This window comes from Sorex araneus, chromosome X (genome assembly GCF_027595985.1).
Source record: "Sorex araneus isolate mSorAra2 chromosome X, mSorAra2.pri, whole genome shotgun sequence".
NCBI classification, from domain to species: domain Eukaryota; kingdom Metazoa; phylum Chordata; class Mammalia; order Eulipotyphla; family Soricidae; genus Sorex; species Sorex araneus.
Genome location: NC_073313.1, coordinates 163,740,150 through 163,759,614, shown reverse-complemented (window position 1 = coordinate 163,759,614; position 19,465 = coordinate 163,740,150). Strand labels below are relative to the sequence as shown.

Here is a 19,465-nt window from a genome sequence, read left to right as displayed (position 1 = left end):
GTACTGGGCTTCTAGAGACATGGGTGGGGGTGGGTGGGGTGAGGTAGGATGGGATAAGGTGGGGGAGGATGGGAGGGGTGGGAAGGGATAGAGGGGTAGGATGGGACGGATAGGAAGGGTGGGGTTGGGTGGATGGGATGAGGTGCGACGAGGTGGGGTAGGGTAGGATTGGAGGGGTGGGGCAGGTTGGGAGGCGGGATGGATAGGAGCGGGTAGGATGGGGTGGATGGGAGGGGTGGGGTAGGATGGGAGGGAGTAGGATGGGAGGGGGTAGGATGGGGCAGATGGGAGGGGTGAGGTAGGATGGGATGCGGGCAGGATGGGGTGGATGGGAGGGGTGGGGTAGGATGGGGGTAGGATAGGGTGGGTGGGAGGGGTGGGCTAGGATGGAAGGGGGTAGGATGGGGTGGATGGGAGGGGGTAGGATGGAGCAGATGGGAGGGGTGAGGTAGGATGGGAGGGGGTTGGATGGGATGAATGGGAGGGGGAGGATGGGGTGGATAGGAGGGGTGGGAAGGATGGGGTGGATGGGAGGGGTGGGGTAGGATGGGATGCGGATAAGATGGGATGGATGGGAGGGGTGGGAAGGATGGGGTGGATGGGAGGGGTGGGGTAGAATGGGAGGGGGTTAGATGGGATGAATGGGAGGGGGGAGGATGGGGTAGATAGGAGGGGTGGGAAGGATGGGGTGGATGGGAGGGGTGGGGTAGGAAGGGGCGGATGGGAGGGGGGTCGTGTGGACGGGAGGGGTGTGTTGGGGAGGGGCCTGTGCTTCTGATGACCCGGAGGTGCCCAGGTCTGAGCGCATCACCGGGTCTGAGTCCTGGTTCCCTTGTGTGTCTGAGGGGGTAGCCGTGAGCCGGTAGGGCCTGGTCCTGCCCTCCCAGACCAGGGCCTCGGCTCGCCCGCAGACCCCCAGGCTCACCCCTCCCCCCCAGGGCGGAAGATGGGCGCGTTCTTCTGCCTTTGGAGCTCTGTACAAGTCAGAGCCGTCTCTGGCTGACGCAGCAGAAACTCCGGCGGCGTTTAAAGCCAGCTGTAAAATCAGTCTCCTTTTATTTCTATTATTAAAACATTAATGTTGGGGGTCCGAGGAAAGGCACAGAGGGGAGGGCGTTTGCCTTGCATGAGGCCAACCTGGTTCGATCCCCAACATCCCCTAGGGTCCCCCGAGCACCGCCAGGAGGGATTCCTCAGCCCAGAGCCAGGAGTGACCCCTGAGTATTGCCGGGTGTGACCCCAAAAGGAAACAAAATAAATGTTTATTAGTAACATGTCCGGGAGGGATACAGAGGCTGTTGGTGGTGGGAAATGCGCCCTGGGGGCGGGGTGGGCATTGCAACATTGTATCTGAAACCAGAACATTGTATCTGAAACAGTGAACAGCTTTGTAACTGTATCTCATGGGATTCCGTTTTAAAAGTCTATGTGAAATAAATAAGTAAAGGTAAAATAATTTATATTGTTAATAAGTCAGGTTCGGCCTCCCAACACTGAGGGCTGTACCTCCGAGGCGGCCTCGCTGTGTCCTCGTGTTTAAGTCTATCTCTTTGGTATTTTTAGTAGTTAGACTTTTTTTTTTTTTTTTTTTTTTTAGCATTCCGGCTACTATTTCTTGCCATTTTTTTGTTTCTTGCATTTTCAAAACCAAATGTTGATTTTTCTCCCTTGGAAGATGAAGAATTACCATTCTGCAGCCCTCTCTCTGTCCACCCTGCTGACACACACACACACACACACACACGATATACCCAGACACACACACACACCCTCAGATACACACACAGACACACAGACATTGAACACACAGAGAGACACACAGACACTAGACACACACATACACACAGATACTAGACACACACTCAGACACACACACAGGCACGCATAGAGAGACATACGGACTCTCTATGACACACATCCAGATACACACAGAGACACAGACACACACACGACACACATTCACACACAGCCTTAGACACATAGACATTAGACACACACACAGAGACACACAGAGACACATACATACACACAGATACTAGACACACACATAGACACACACACCCCTTCAGACACACACAGACACAGGCATTAGACACACAGAGACATCCACCGAGATACACATAAACAGACACAGACAGACACACACATACAGACTCTAGACACACACAGACACATGATGCACAGACAGACGCAGACACACATAGACACTAGTCACACACAGACACATCCACCTCCTCAGACCCACACACAGGCATGCACAGAGATGCACACAGACACTACACACACACAGGAACACACAGACACTAGAAACACACACAGAGACACACACATACACACACTAGACACACACAGACACAGACACACACACACAGACACACATACACATACTAGACACATAGACACACAGAGACACACATATACACACTAGACACACACAGACACATAATGCACAGACACACACAGACACACACAAAGATACTAGTCACACAGACACACCCACCCCCTCAAACCCACACACAAGCATGCACAGAGATGCACACAGACACTACACACACACACACACACTAGACACACACAGAGACACACATACAGCCTCAGACACACACAGACACTAGACACACGCCCAGATACACACGCAAACCCAGACACACACACAGACACACACACCAGACACGCAGAGACACAACATGCGCGCGTTCCCACGTGTACCTGGACATTTCCGGCCACCCGTGCCGTTGGGCTGCCCACGGCCGTCGCTAAAGCCAATATTTCGTGTGTCCACTCTCCCTCCGTAAATGTTGGCCCAGCAGGAAGCCGCGTCGGGCCGTGATCTCAATCAGCGTCCCGCTGGTGTGGGCGCTGCTGGCTGGCGGCCTCGGCCTGGCTCAGACCCCAGGCTCGACTGGGCAGCGGGCGGCGAGGGTTCTCCAGGCTCTTCCCAGACTCCGGTTTCTGTCTCCCGCCTCTGCCTTTGTGCCCTGTGTGGGGCGTCCAGGGTGCCGGGGGTCAGCGAAGGCGGGAACGTCGCTGAGATGTGCCGCCTCCTCCCTCAGACTGGCGTGTGGCTGAAGGGACTCGGCCCAAGTTTCTACAGCACAACTCCTGGGTCTCCGTGGAGCACGGGGACTCTAAGTCTGCTTCTCGCCGCCCTCTGCCCCCTGCCCTGTGACCTCCGAGGCTTATACAGGCCTCCGAGCATCTTCCTGCCGGGGCTGGACATGGGGCCAGTGGGCGTTTGTGTGGCTCCTGTTTTTATTTTTTATTGGTGGCGGTCATCATTTCGTGAGCCATTTTATTCCGGGAAGTCGTGCCTTTCATGCACTCAGGAATCACTCCTGGCGGTGCTCAGGGGACCCTATAGGATGCTGGGAATCGAACCCAGGTCGGCCGAGTGCAAGGCAAACACCCTCCCCGCTGTGCTATTGCTCCAGCCATACCTTTCAGTAGGATAAAACTTTCTGATTTCAATAGGACAAAGCACTGTCGCACTGTCGTCCCGTTGCTCATTGATGTGCTCGAGCGGGCATCAGTCACGTCTCCATGGTGAGACTTGCGGTGACTGTGTTGGGCATCTCGAATATGCCACAGGGAGCTCGCCAGGCTCTGCCGTGCGGGCGGATCCTCTCGGTAGCTTAGAAGTAGTATTGCTTCCTCTCCTGCACCAGTTCCCCTGCGCCTTGGAATGGGTGGCCTGTGTCCACCTGCTTGTCGGCCTTCAAAATGGTCTAGCTGGCACCGAAGTGATGATAGGGCACTGGGGAGGGCATTTGCCTTGCACATGGCTGACCCGGATAGGGTCCCCTGAGCACCGCCAGGTGTGATTCTTTTTTTCTTTTTCTTTTCTTTTTCAGTCACACCCAGCGATGCACAGGGGTCTCTTCTGGCGGTGCTCAGAGGACCGTATGGGATGCTGGGAATCGAACCCGGGTCAGCCACGTGCAAGGCAAACGCCCTCCCCGCTGTGCTATTGCTCCGGCCCCCAGGAGCGATTCTTGAGTGCAGATCCAGGAGGGACCCTTGAGCATTGCCGGGTGTGACCCCCCCGAAAAAGCAAAAATAAAAAAAAGAAAAAGAAAAATGATTTAGCTACTGTTTCTCCTCTGCCTGCAAATGGTCACTTTCCAAGTGACATCTGTAATCCCATCAGAGAGAATGTGCGTGTATGCACATGTGTGTGCGTGTGTGCACATGTGTGTGCATGTGTGCATGTATGTGTGCATGCATGTATGTGTGCATGCATTGCATGCATGTGCGTGCATGCATAGGTGTGTGCATGAGTGCACGCATATGTATGTGTGTGTGCGTGTGTGTATGCATGTATGTGCACGTGTGTGCATGTGTGCATGCATGTGTGTGCACGTGTGTGCATACGTGTGGGTATGTGTGTTCGCTCTTGCTGCATTAGACACAAATACGGCACCTTGATACATTCAGACAGAAATCCATCTGGTTCACCGGGGTCTGTGGTAGCCAGGGTGTGTTATTTCATGCCTCTCTTGTCTCTCTTGCCTTCTGGCTGTCCCTTGCACATAGCACCCCTCTGATCTGTTTCCTGAGTGAAATGGCGTCTTCTCAAGCCCCCCCACCCCGCGCCCTGTTTCCTGCATCTTCTATTTCCTGGTACCCTGATCCAGAGGTGTGTCAAGCCTTCCTTGTTCCTCTCACGGCAGGCATGAGCGCCGGTAGGGCTGATCAGAGGCAGTGCGCGTATGCCAACATATGACGTTCATGCTCCCAGGGCTGGGGGAGGGAGGGGACGCCCTTAGGAGCTGGAGTAATTAGTAGAGAAATCAGTTGTCGCCTCGTTCACTCCGTGACATGTTTCGTTTCCCCCAAAGACAGACAGCTCCAGGCAGGGGGAGTGAGGGGCGGGGGGGGGGGGGTGGCGGGGACACTGCAGAGTGGATTTTCCTGAAATTCAGCAGGCGCTGGCATTCTCGGGTCCACCCGCTTGTTGGTTTGCTTTTTGTTTTGGGGGGGCCACACCCGGCGATGCTCAGGGCTGACTCCTGGCTCTGCACTCAGGAATCACTCCTGGCGGTGCTCGGGGGACCCTGTTGGATGCCAGGGATTGAACCCGGGTCCGCTGCATGCCAGGCCAGTGCCCTCCCCGCTGTGCTATCGCTCCAGCCCCGTGAGTCCACCTCCTTTCTATTCGTAGTTTGTGCTCTCTAGAGGGTAAGACAGCGGTTGGGTTGGGCGTGGACGGAGAGGAACTCTGAGGCATGTGGTTCCTTCTACGCAGACGTGCTCCCTGTCTGTCTGCAGTACCGCCTGCGCACAGTTCGCAGTTCCTGGGACTCTCCTTCCTGTCCTTTTGCTCCAGGTGCTTGCCCCGAGTCTTCCCCTCCTGCACCAGCTCCCCCGGGTCTCTGAATGAGTGGCCTGTGTCCTCCTGCTTCCCGGCCTTCAAAGTGGTCTAGCTGGGGCCGGAGCGATGGTAGCACCTCGGGGAGGGCGTTTGCCTTGCATGTGGCTGACCCGGGTTCGATCCCCGGCATCCCATAGGGTCCCTCAAGCACAGCCAGGAGTGATTCCTGAGTGCAGAGCCGGGAGTCAGCCCTGAGCATCGCCAGGTGTGACCACCCCCCCCCCCGAAAAAGCAAAAAAAAAAAAAAAAGCAAAATGGTCTAGCTAACGGTTCTCTGCCTGCAGATGGTCACTTTCAGAGTGACATCTGTAATCCCGTCAGAGAGAATGTGTGTGCGTGCATGTGTGTATGTGCGTGTGTGCATGTATGTATATGTGCATGTATGTGTGCGTGTGTGTACATGTAGTGTGCATGCGTGTGTGTGCATGCATGTGCATGTGTGTGCATGTGCGTGTGTGCGCGCATTTGTGTGTGTGTGTGTGTGTTCGCTCTTGCTGCATTAGACACAAATAAGGCACCTTGACACACTCAGACAGAAATCCACATCTGTCATGGGTGGGGCAGGCCCAGCACGTTGGCACTGAGGCCCCTCACGGAGACTGAGACTCTGATGCGGGCAGCGGCCACAGACTCACCTGGTGGCTGGACTCTGGGAGAGGCCCAGGTCCGAGTGCCGGGGGCTGTGGCAGCTTTCATTCCCCACAGTGGTCAAGCTCAGGTCCCCAGACAGTCTCGGGTCCCTCCTATGTGGCCCCTTCTCCCTGCCGCCAGCCTCTCCCCCACCCCTTCCCCCGGGAGCACAGCAGACTCCGGTCAGTTCTCTAGCTAGTTTTCTTTTTTATTTTATTTTTTTATTTTTAAGAACTGGAGCGATAGCACAGCAGGTAGGGTGTTTGCCTTGCACTTGGCCGACCCGGGTTCGATTCCTCCGCCCCTCTCGGAGAGCCTGGCAAGCTACCGAGAGGATCCCGCCCGCACGGCAGAGCCTCGCAAGCTCCCCGTGGCGTATTCAATATGCCAAAAACAGTAACAACACGTCTCACCATGGAGACATGACTGGTGCCCGCTCGAGCAAATCAATGAGCAACGGGACGACAGTGCTACAGTGCTTATTTTATAAAGTAGTTCACCATATTTGATTATATTTAACATTGACACACCAATCCCACCACCATGACACCTTCCCACCACCATATTTCAGATGTTTCCATCCCGAACACCCAATCCCTGCCCCAAAGCAAAACCAAAAATCATATATTTTGCATTGTTTGTTATGAAAATCTGCTGAGAATGGTACAAAAAAGTATCCTTCAAGGAATGAGGTGAGAGTTGTTGTATTTCACCCGGGGCCCATTAAACCCTTCTCTAAGAGGTGACTAAAGTGTTGTTAAAGGTTGAGCCTTGTGTATTTATATATATATATTTTTTTTGTAAGAAATAAGTATATTTCCCTCTAAGATTGATTGCCTCCTTCCTACTTTGGATCCCTCCTGCTTTGAAGTGTGGTGCAGTAATTCTGGAGTGTGGTAGAGTGTTTGGTTTGCAGTGTTGTGTGGCTGCATATGTGGCCTCGTGGTCCAGGAATAGGTTCACTCGTGGGTGATGCTCCGTCCGAGTGTGTGGAGAGTGGCCGTGAACGTGGCAGGGGCCGAGTCCTGGAGGTTTTTTCGGCTGCCGGGGCTGGGTCCCTTGGGGCGGGGAGGGGTCTCACCTGTCCCCCTCCGGGGTGCCCCGAGTGAAACAGCCTGGCGCGGGGTTCGGCGGCATGGTTATGGCGGGTGTCATGTTGCTCCCTTTCTGGAGAGAAGGACGTGCGATCTGGACGTGGCCGATGACGGGGTTTCTACCTTCTGACCGTCTAATGTGGCTCGTGGCAGGAGGAAGCACTCCGGATTTGTGGGGTGTCCTTAGCAGGTCTTGGGGACCAGGTTAGATTCCAACTAATGTGGGGAGACCTTCTGGGAGGGAGAGAAATGAGAGACTGTGTTCGAGTCAGCGTGTCATTTGAGGGGGGGTTTGGAAGGTATCGGATCACACCTGGCAGGGCTCAGGGCTGACTCCTGGCTCTGTGCTCAGGGCCACTCCTGGTGGTGCTCCGGGGATCAGATGCAACCCGGGTCAGCTACTTCTAAGGAAAGTGCCTATACCCCCAGGCCAGCATGCTGAGTTGGAATTCTCTCGTGCCTTCCTTCAGACTCTGGTGGGTGTAGGACACCGAGGGCCTCTCAGGGCTTTTCAGGAAACCATGAACTTCGTCCCTGACTCTTCTCTCTCACTTTTTTTCTTTTTTTGTTAAATTTTTCTTTCTTTTTTTCTTTTTTGGGTTACACCCAGTGATGCTCAGGAGTTACTCCGGCTCTACACTCAGGAGTTACTCCTGGCGGTGCTCAGGGGACCCTGTGGGATGCTGGGATTCGAACCTGGGTCGGCTGCCTGCCAGGCAAATGCCCTCCCCACTGTGCTATCACTCCAGCCCCTCCCTCTCTCCTTTCGTGCATGCTGGTTTGCAATACAGGTGCTAAGAGTCATCGTGTTTGTTCAGGGTGTATTTGTCGGGAAGGTGGGAAGATAAGGCTGGAGCAGCTTTTATAACCAGGGGGCCTTGGGGTGTACACGTGATTGCCAGAAGTACAGAGAGGTGTGTGTGGTGGGGGGCAGTTTGCCCATCCCGAAGCCAAGAAAGTCTGGAGATTTCAGTTACAAACCTGCATCACAAACCCGCATACCCGAATTTTCAGCAGGTTGTGTGTCTCGGTGACCTTTCTCTCTTCCTCTTCTCTTGGGCAACTTCTTTTTGTTGTGGTCAAGAGGACCCTGATCACTCTCTCTCTCCCTCCCTCCCTCCCTCCCTCTATCTCTTTCTCTCTGTACCTCCCTCTCTCTCTTTTTCTCTCCCTCCCTCTATCTCTTTCTCTCTGTACCTCCCTCTCTTTTTCTCTCTCCTTCCCTCTCTCTTTTTCTCTCTCCCCCTCCCTCCCTCTCTCTTTCTCTCTGTCCCTCCCTCTCCCTCTCTCCCTCTCTTCCTCCCTTTCTCCTTTTCTCACCCTCTCCCTCTCCCTCTGTCTCTCTCCTTCTCTCTCTCCCTCCCTCTCTCCCTCTTCCCCCTTTCTCTCCCTCTCTCTCCCTCCCTCCCTCTCTCTCCCTCTCCCTCTCCCTCTCTCTCCCTCTCCCTCTCTCTCCCTCTCCCTCTCCCTCCCTCTCCCTTTCTCTCCCTCTCTCTCCCTCTGTCTCTCTTTCTCCCTCTCTCTCCCTCCCTCTCTCCCTCTGTCTCCCTCCCTCTCTCCCTCTTTCTCCCTCCCTCTCTCCCTCCCTCTCTCCCTCTCTCTCCTTCTCTCTTCCTTCCTCTCTCCCTTTCTCCTCTCCCTCCCTCCCTCTCTCCCTCTCTTCCTCCTTCTCTTTCTCTCTCTCCCTTTCTCTCCTTCCCTCTCTTTCTCTCTCCCTCTTTTTCTATCTCCCCTCCCTCTTTCTCCCTCTCTTTCTCTCCTTCCCTCTTTCTCTCTCTCCCCCTCTCTCCCTCTCTCTCTCCCTCCCTCCCTCCCTCTCTCTGTCTCTCTCTCAAAGAGAAGTTTCGTGCAGGACCCCAAACCCAGGACCAGCCTCTTCTGAACGTTTTCCTGCATTCCAGACCCAAGCCGGGAGCAATCTTGGGGTCCTTTCCTAGCCTCAGGTCTCAGACCCTCCCTCAGGGGCCATTCCTGTCTGGCCCAGCACGAAGGTGGGGGTCCCAGCCTCTCTGTCCTGCCTGAAGACGTTCCTAGCACCAGGCAGCGCCTGGGCATGGGGACAGGATAATCTTTTCCACGTGGCAGCTCCCAAGGGGGCGTCTCGGTGTTGGTTGATGAATCGGTAATTTCTCGAAACCTTGACTCAGACCTGCAGGCCGGAGAGGAACAGGAGCGGGGGCGTTGCTCCGAGCCTCCGCAGAGAAATGGCCAGTCATGTCGCCTAGATGCTTCTACACTCTCCGTGTGTAATCAAGTGAGATGTAACCAATATTCTCTAGTTCATTAGCCTCGTGTCTCCTAACCTTCCCTGTCACACGCTCCCTCCTGGAGAGCTCCTGGCGTCTGTCTTTTATATATATATATATATATATATATATGTATATATATATATATATGTATATATATATATATAATAAAAAATTTTCAGCTTGGGGGGCTGGAGCAATAGCACAGCGGGGAGGGCATTTGCCTTGCACGCGGCCGACCCGGGTTCGATTCCCAGCATCCCATATGGTCCCCTTAGCACAGCCAGGAGTAATTCCTGAGTGCATGAGCCAGGAGTAACCCCTGTGCATTGCCGGGTGTGACCCAAAAACAAAAAAAAAATTTTTTTTCAGCTTGGGGGCCGGAGCGATAGCACAGCGGGGAGGACGTTTACCTTGCACATGGCTGACCCGGGTTCGATCTCTGGCATCCCATAGGGTCCCTTGAGCACTGCCAGGTCCACCAAAAAAAAATTTTTTTTTTTAGCTTAGAATAAAATTGTAGCACTGTCGCACTGTCATGCCGTTGTTCATCGATTTGCTTGAGCGGGCACCAGTCACATCTCCATGGTGACACTTGTTGATACTGTTTTTGGCATATCAAATACGCTGCTCTGCCGTGCGGGCGGGGTGGGTAGGGCGTTGGCCTGGCACGCGGCCGACCCAGGTTCAATTCCTCCATCCCTCTCGGAGAGCGGGGCAAGCTGCCGAGAGTAGGGGGACCCTGTGGGATGCTGGGAATTGAACGCCCTCCCCGCTGTGCTCCCGCTCCAGCCCCAGAGTTGGTGTTTTCCGGGTTAGAATGAGCCAGAAGCGTCTGTGATTATGCAGAAACCGCTTGTCAGCGTTTGCCTTAAGTCAGTGTGGCCCAGCCCACCCCCACCCCCCCCACCCCGCCAGGCCCGCCGCTGGGAACGGAGGGTGTTTGCTCTCCCAGGACCTGGTTAGACAGCAGAGAGGGCAGCAGGGGGCTCGCCCCGCACTGACTCACCCACCCTCTCACTCACTCTCATTCACTCTGTCACTCTCATTCACTCACTCACTCATTCACTCTGTCACTCTCATTCACTCACTCACTCTCTTATTCTCACTCTCACTCTCATTCATTCACTCTCACTTTCACTCTTTCACTCCGTCATGAACTCTCACTCATTCATTCACTCATTCACTTATACTCCTTCACTCACTTCCTCACTCATTCACTCACTCATTCATTCACTCACTTCCTCACTCATTCACTCTCTCATTCATTTATTCACTCCCTCCCTCATTCATTCACTAATTCACTCATTCACTTCCTCATTCACTCCCTCATTCACTCACTCCGTCATTCATTCACTCATTCATTCACTCTCATTCTCACTCACCCTCTCTCTCCTCTCATTCACTCACTCTCATCCACTTTCTTACTCACATACTCTTATTCACTCTCTCATTCTCACTCTCACTGTCTCATTCTCTCACACACTCACTTTTGCACTCACTGTCTCACTCCCATTCTCACTCACTCTCATTCACTCACTCACTCTCTCATGTACTCATACTCACACTCACACCCACTTTCACTCTTTCACTCCCAGTCACTCTCACAAGCTCTCTCACTCATTTGTTCATTCATTCACTCACTCCCTCACCTTCACTCATTCATCCACTCATCCACTCCCTCCCTCATTCATTCACTCATTTACTCACTCCCTCATTCACTCATTCACTCATTCTGATCTTTCATTCGCTCACTTATTCACTCATTCATTCTCTCATTCACTCAGTCATTCTCTCATTCATTCACCCATTCACTCATTCACTCATTCACTCCCTCACTCCCTCATCCTCCTAACCATGCATTGAAGACTCATCCTTGACTCATCCTTGCTCGGAGCCCAAGCTGGGATCGTCCCTCTGCCATGGCCGTGAGAGGTCAGATTTGGGGGGCAGAGGAGGAAGAACAGGGCAGGGACTCTGAAGCCCCTCCTGAATTCCGCGTCAGCTCAGAGACGCCGAGCCGGGGCCTGGTGTCCCGAGGAGACGGCCTGGCAGGTGCGTCAAGGACTCTTGGTCCCTTCACCTCCCCACAGCACAAGAGGCGCCCGTGCTGAAGGTGGGGGCCGGGGCCCCTGGATCTGAGCTGGTAGTGCCCCTGCGGGCCCCTCTGGGGCTGGTCCCCGGGCTGGGAAAACACCCGCCAGGGCCTCGACTTCATCAATCACCGGGTTCACAGCCGTCACTTCTGTCCGACTCCCTCTGTGGCCTTTTATTAGTGAGTGATGGGTCGAACCCTGGCCATTTCCGGCTGGAAGACCCCCCTCAAAGGGGGGCATTTCCAGGTAGTGCAGCCCCCACAGCACGGCCTGGCCACGCCCTCAGGACCCGGTCTAGACACGTAACACAGCGGATCCCGTCCATCTTCCTGGTCAGACGTGGACCAGGCTGAGGCACAGAGAGAAGAGAGAGAGAGGAGAGAGAGAGAGGAGAGAGAGAGAAGAGAGATAAAGAAGAGAGAGAGAAAGAAGAGAGAGAAAGAAGAGAGAGAAAGAAGAGAGAGAAAGAAAAGAGAGAGAAAAAAAAGAGAGAGAGAAAAGAGAGAGAAAGAAAAGAGAGAGAGAAAAGAGAGAGAGAAAGGAAGAAAGAAAAAAAGAAAGAAAGAAAGAAAGAAAGAAAGAAAGAAAGAAAGAAAGAAAGAAAGAAAGAAAGAAAGAAAGAAAGAAAAAGAAAGAAAGGAGAGAGAGAGAGAAAGAAAAGAGAGAGACCCCACCTCCTGGACCCCCTGGCATCCCCAGAGTGGGTGGCAGAGGGGGGTCCCTTTCAGGGCCTCCTTTCAGCCCTGCGTGTGGCTCCGTATAAACTCACTCATTTTCCATCAGCTGACGCTAATGATTTGTTATGAATGATCTCCAATTCTCCGCCCTGCCTAATCGGCTCAAAATGGCAGTTTTCTGGTTATTTTACTTGGGTAGGATTCTGACTGGGTTGGAGCCACAGCACAGCGGGGAGGGCGTTGGCCTTGCACGTGGCCGACCCAGGTTCGATTCCTCCGTCCCTCTCGGAGAGCCTGGCAAGGTACCAAGAGGATCCCGCCCGCACAGCAGAGCCTAGCAAGCTCCCCGTGGTGTATTCAATATGCCAAACACAGTCACGACAAGTCTCACCGTGGAGACGTGACTGGTGCCCGCTCGAGCAAATCGATGAGCAACGGGATGACAGTGCTACAGTGCTTCAGGATTCTGACTAGGGTACTTGTCTGCCATGACTTAGTCTCCTGTTGGTTTGCCCCGGGAGCACTTTCTGGTCACAAGCAGCTGTATTGGCTGTGAGCCCTCTCTCCCTTTCACAGGGGGCTGGGGGCTGGAAGGCGGAGTCCAGCTCTGATGCCACCGAACTCTCTTCGGACGGTCCAGCTGAAGGCCAGGGTCAGCTGCAACCCAGCAGGGAAAGTGGTTAAGAGAACGGTTGGAGGGCTGGAGCGATAGCACAGCGGGGAGGGCGTCTGCCTTGCACACGGCCAACCAGGTTCAATTCCCAGCATCCCATATGGTCCCCTGAGCACCGCCAGGGGTGATTCCTGAGTGCAGAGCCAGGAGTCAGCCCTGTGCATCGCCGGGTGGGTGTATTAGCCCTTCAGACCAGGTTTTGTAGGGCAGAAAGTCGGCCCACATAGAGGGCACTGATGACAAAGCCATTGGGTGCCGTCCTCGAAGGCAGCGTCACCCCAGCGAGAGTGCCCAGCTCAGGGGCAGTCCCAGAGGGGCGTCCAGCAAGCACCCGAATTCCCGGGTCCAGAGCGTGACTGGGCCGCACACATTTCTCCTGTGGGGTCCGTTATCTGTGACCCCTACTCTGCGCGCTCTGTTGCGTATGGATGACCTAAAGCCAGTGGTTTCATTCTTTGCCTGTCTGCAGAGCTGGGAAACAGGAACAACACATCCTCGGGGGTGGGGATGTATCTAGGGGGTCCCCGCTGGGCTCGGGTGGGTGTATCAGCCATACAGATCAGGCTTCGTAGGGCAGAAAGTCGAACAGAGCTGGACACAGAGAAATCACTTTTTTTTTTTTGCTTTTTGGGTCACACCCAGCGATGCTCAGGGGTTACTACTCCTGGCTCTGCACTCAGGAATTACTCCTGGAAGTGCTTGGGGGACCCTATGGGATGCCGGGGATCGAACCCGGGTTGGCCGCGTGCAAGGCAAACGCCCTCCCCGCTGTGCTATTGCTCCAGCGCCCACATTTTTTTAAATTGAAATGCAGTTCTCCAAATACCTCCCCCCTCCCCCCAATAACCAAACCACCTTGGCTGGGTGGTAATAGATGTGTCTTTTTATTAACACAGTAAATAACAGGATCCACTGCCGGGTATTGTGGTTTTGGACGTCGCAATAACTTGCAGCAATATTTCAGCAGATCTGCAACGGCTGTAACGAGATGGGAAAGTTTCGGTGATTTGCACCGTCTGACGGCTCCCGCCCCCCTGACTTGTGGCCGCATTCGGAACGGGAGGCTAATATTACTGCATTTGGCGTGGAAGCAGGAAGATAAAGCTGTCATTTCTTTCCCTCCCTGCCTACCTCACCGGACTCTCTGGGGACCCCCAAGCAAAGAACCAGGGCTGTAAGCCTTGATAAAATACGCCATAACCTTACTTCCTAAATATTTAAATTCTGATTTTTTTTTCCGCCTCCGAGCTGAAACTAAGATCTAAGCATGAGGGGAAATGCAGAGATGGAAATAGAGCGAGGGGGTGTAAAACAGGATCCCTTGGGGCGGGGGCGGGGCCTCAAGGCGCTGGAGCACACGCAGGCGGGGCTTAGAGTCGCCAGTTCCACCTCGAACTTGATTTCAGGGCTTGGTGCTCCTAGCGGGGAGGCCTGTCCAGGGGGGGTGTCCACGCGGCTGAGGGCCAAAACTCCAAGGGTGTCAGGACCCCAGGGCAGGGCCGGAGCAACAGTACAGGGCGGAGGGCGTTGGCCTTGCACATGGATCACCTGGGTCCAATCCCTGACATCCCATAGGGTCCCCCAAGCACCGCCAGGAGTGATCCCTGAGTGCAGAGCCAGGAGTGACCCCTGAGAGTCGCTGGGTGTGACCCAGAAAGCAAAATAAAGAAATAAAGAACTTGCTGGTCTTAAAAAAAAAAAAAAGACCCAAGGACAGTGCCAGGCACCAGGAAACTGAAGCCAGTCCCATAAAAAGCCAGGAGGGCTCTGATTGCTTGGCTGAACTGGCCCCGCCCCCAGGTAGGGTTCTGACTTCATTGACAGTGCTGACTCCACCCCCAGAAGGAGGGCTCTGGCTTGATTGGAAGTACTATCCCCGCCCCCAGAGGGAGGGCTCTGGCTTGATTGGCAGTGCTATCCCCGCCCCCAGCGGAGGTCTCTGGCCTGATTGGCAGTGTTGTCCCGCTCCCCTCCCCCACCAGAAGCAGGGCTCACAGGCCTGATTGACAGTGCTGCCCCCACCCTCCCAGGGAGGTCGGTGGGTGTAGGGTGCAGAGGACAGGATAATGGGCCTGACCCTGATCTCCCTATCTCCCATCTCTAATGAGGGTAAATGAGTCATCTGAGGTCAGAAGCTTGGAAACTGTTCTGGGGGAGAGGTGTTGGGGTCAGAACTCGGTCCTAAGGCAGCTTGGGGTTGGGGGAGGCTCGCTGAGAATCCGTGGAGAAATGCCGGGATAGGCGGGCCTCATTGAGATGCCGTTACACGGAGGGTGTGTTGAGATGGGATTGTGAGGAGGGAATATTGAGATGTAATTATTTGCAGGTTATGCCAAGATGTAGTTATCTGGAGGTTACACTGAGATGTAGTTATCTGGAGGTTACGCCGAGATGCAGTTACCTGGAGGTTATGCTGAGATGCAGTTACCTGGAGGTTTTGCCAAGATGTAGTTATTTGGAGGTTTTGCCAAGATGTAGTTATTTGGAGTTTACACTGAGATATAGTTATCTGGAGGTTACAGTGAGATGCAGTTATATGGAGGTTATGTTGAGATGTAGTTATCCGGAGGTTATGCCGAGATGTAGTTATCTGGAGGTTACACTGAGATGTAGTTATCTGGAGGTTACATCGAGATGCAGTTATCTGGAGGTTATGCTGAGATGTAGTTATCTGGAGGTTACGTTGAAATGCAATTATCTGGAGGTTATGCCGAGATGTAGTTATCTGGAGGTTATGCCAAGATGCAGTTATCTGGAGGTTACACTGAGATGCAGTTATCTGGAGGTTACACTGAGATGCAGTTATATGGAGGTTACACTGAGATGCAGTTATATGGAGGTTACACTGAGATGCAGTTATCTGGAGGTTATGCCGAGATGTAGTTAGCTGGAGGTTACACTGAGATGCAGTTATCTGGAGGTTACACTGAGATGCAGTTATATGGAGGTTACACTGAGATGCAGTTATATGGAGGTTACACTGAGATGCAGTTATCTGGAGGTTACGTTGAGATGCAGTTATCATCTGGAGGTTACACTGAGATGCAATTATCTGGAGGTTACACTGAGATGCAGTTATCTGGAGGTTACACTGAGATGCAGTTATCTGGAGGTTATGCCGAGATGCAGTTATATGGAGGTTATGTTGAGATGTAGTTATCTGGAGGTTATGCCGAAATGTCATTATCTGGGAGTTACTGAGATGTAATGATATGGCCTCACTATAAGGCAGCGGTGAGCAGATCAGGTCATCTGTCCAGCCCTAACCCCACGTGGACAGAGGCGGGTCATCACACCACGCCCTTTCCACGATCTGCCATGGAGCCCTGGGCAGCTCTCTGGGGTGGACAGGGGCCATTAGAACCGGGTTCAACCATCTCCGAATTGCAGAAAAGATCGCAGACGGGGCTCGCTTGCTAATTCCTGCAGAGCCACGGGGAAAACCGAGTGATGACAGAGGCCCAGGGCAAGCTTAGCCCCCTCCGAGCACCCCCGGGGTCTTAACCCCTGGAGCAGTGCGCTCTTGGGTCAACAGCCCAGACCTTCTTGGGGCTGGCAAGAGAGCACGGAGCTAAAGGCACGGGCCTGCCTGCACCCCACCTGGCTTGATCCCCCGGCACCCCACCTGGCCCCCCGAGGCCCGCCAGGGCTGAATCCTGAGCAGAGAGCGGGGAGTCAGCCCTGAGCACCACTGGGTGTGGCCCCAAACACAAACATAAAACCCTGAAACACGGGCTGGAGCGATAGCACAGTGGGGAGGGCGTTTGCCTTGCACTCGGCCGACCCGGGTTGATTCCCAGCATCCCATAGGGTCCCTGAGCACCGCCAGGAGTAATTCCTGAGTGCAGAGCCAGGAGTGACCCCTGTGCATCACCAGGTGTGATCCAAAAAGCAAAAAAAAAAAAAAAAAAAAACCTACTTGTGACTGAAGTCAGTGGCATGGCAGGTCAATGAATTCAAGGCAGATAGAGGTTTTACCTCATACAAAGTTCACATCTTTAGGGCTGAAGCAATAGTGCAGCAGGTGGAGCACTTGCCTTGCATGCGGCCAACCCAGGTTCGATTCCCAGCATCCCATATAGCCACTTGGGCCCTATCAGAGGGATCCCTAAACACAGAGCCAGAAATCAGCCCTGAGCATCGCTGGGGGTGGCGCAGAATTAAATTTTTTTTAAAAAGTTCAGATATTTGGGGCTGGAGCGATAGCACAGCGGGGAGGGCATTTGCCTTGCACGCAACTGACCTAGGTTCGATTCCTAGCATCCCATAGGGTCCCTGAGCACCGCCAGGAGTAATTCCTGAGTGCAGAGCCAGGAGTAACCCCTGTGCATCGCCAGGTGTGACCCAAAAAGCAAAAAAAAAAAAAAAAAAAAAAAAAAACCGAAACAAACGTGGCTTTCTTGGGGGGGGGGTCTGGGGAGGTGTCCAGGAAATGTGTGGGGGGGGGTGGCAGGTAGAGGAAAACAGCATCTATGAATCTTCCCGTCTCCTCTGCCTGGGTGACAGGTCAGCTGGGCATGACCCTGTCCCATTTTCTAGCTTTTTTTTTTTTTTTTTAATAAAACTGTGGAAAGGGCAGTCTGTTCATTTTGATTCTCCACTGGGTCATTCAATTAAGTCTCAAGAACCTGGGGGAAAAAAAAAACCTGCCGCCCGTTGGCTGTCTTTTCCCATCGTCGATGACGATACAAGATAATTATGGAAGCCGCCTTTGAGCGGCCCCAGAAACCCACACCTCCGCCTAATTAATTGCTAATTAAACGAGGAGGGACACGGCGCTGGCGCCCACATGTTCAGACTTTAATAAAGTCTCAGTGCGTCTCTCCCGGGGAGAAAGCAGCCCAGATCACCCCGCTGGACAGAGCCTCCGTTTTCGACCCTGGAAAGACCAGGGTGGACGGCAGTGTGGGGACGGCAAAGCTGCCTCTGATGAGGGTCTTTATTCCCGTCTTTGCAGGGAAGTGTGTGTGTGTGTGTGGGGGGAGGCAGGAGAGGAGAGGGTGGGTTTGGCCTTGCAGCATTTCACCACCCGCCAAAAGTGACTTAGGAAGGGCTGCTGGAGCGACAGCACAGCGGGGTAGGGCGTTGGTCTGGCACGTGGCCGACCCGGGTTCGATTCCCAGCATCCCATAGGGTCCCCCGAGCACTGCCAGGAGTGATTCCTGAGTGCAGAGCAGGAGTCAGCCCTGAGCATCGCCGGGTGGGACCCAGAAAGAAAAAAAAAGTGACTTATGACCCAAAAGTGACTTATGACGCCCAAACTGGCTTATGGCCAGGGCCGGTCTCCTGGGCAACTCTGCAGAAACGCTCAGATCTCTTTCGTGGCGAAGAGGAGCACTGAGAGCTCCGGGCCAACGTGACCATCTCTCGTGCAGGAGAGCTGGGCTTGAACCCTGGCAGAGAGAATTTGAAAATAGTGAAAGGGGTGTTAAGAGGCATTAAGGAATTAGCCCCAGGGGCCAGAGCGATAGGTAGCACAGCGGGGAGGGCGTTGGCCTGGCACGCGGCCGACCCGGGTTCGATCCCCGGCATCCCATAGGGTCCCCAAGCACTGCCAGGAGTGATTCCTGAGTGCAGAGCAAAATTAATTAATTAAGACTCTTTATCAATTAATTAATAATTAATTAATTAAGATGCTTGCTTTCCCAGCCATGCACTCTTCCAGAAAATGGGAGCGAAAAGGGTTTCCGGACGGGGGGGAGGGGTGGTGGGTAAAGAGCGGGCGGAGGAGAAGGCTGGAAGCAAAGCCTGCAGCTGGGCGCTTCCCAGGTGGGCCCTGGGGGGCTGGAGTGCCCAGGCTCTTGCGTCCCGAGTGTCCCTTGGCGTGCCTGCCCGGTCCTTGCAGGTCCCCGGGGGCTTCTGAGGCTGGAAGGCGTGGGGGGGGGCACTCCGAGGGTGGTTTATCTCGGTGTCCACCTTCACCCCTGGGCCTCCCGCCCAGCCCCTGGCCCGCCCGCCCGCCCGCCCACTCCCGTTGTCCCGCTCAGCCGTGTCACCTGCTCTCTGGGGGAAAAGCCGCTCCAAGGCCAGGCCGTCTGGGAGGGGCCTCCTGCGAGGCCTTCTTCTGCCTTCGCTCTGGCTCACGGGGGTCTCTGCTTACCCCCCGCACCCCAGCCCTGCGGGATGCCTGCGCTGTCTGCGTGTTTGCGGTTTGGGGCTAGTTCGGGAGAAAGAGCTCCGGGAATCAGGAGCCAGTGCTCAGGCATTCTTGGAGGAGGCTCTGGGCCTCCCTTCAGGGGGTTCCCTGTGGTACCCGCCGGCTTTGCGCTCTCTCTCTCCTCTCTCTCTTTCTCTGTCTCTCTCTCCCTCCCTCTCTCCTCTCTCTCTCCTCTCTCTCTTTCTCTGTCTCTCTCTCCCTCTCTCTTTCTCCTCTCTCTCTCCCTCTCTCTCCCTCTCTCTCCCTCTCTCTCCTCTCTCTCCCTCTCTCTCTGCTCTCTCTCCCTCTCTCTCTCCCTCTCCCTCTCTCTCTCCTCTCTCTCCCTCTCTCTTTCTCCTCTCTCTCCCTCTCTCTCTCCCTCTCTCTCTCCCTCTCCCTCTCTCTCTCCTCTCTCTCTCCTCTCTCTCTCCCTCTCTCTCCCTCTCTCTCTGCTCTCTCTCCCTCTCTCTCTCCTCTCTCTCTCTCCTCTCTCTCCCTCTCCCTCTCTCTCTCCTCTCTCTCCTCTCTCCTCTCTCTCTCCC

General features: G+C 54.3%; 1 protein-coding gene across 4 annotated transcripts in view; it reads left to right on the top strand.

The window, feature by feature from the left end:
• The window catches only part of TNR (tenascin R), a 265,395-nt gene that overhangs the window by 127,057 nt on the left and 118,873 nt on the right, over positions 1-19,465 (top strand). The window lies entirely within an intron of this gene.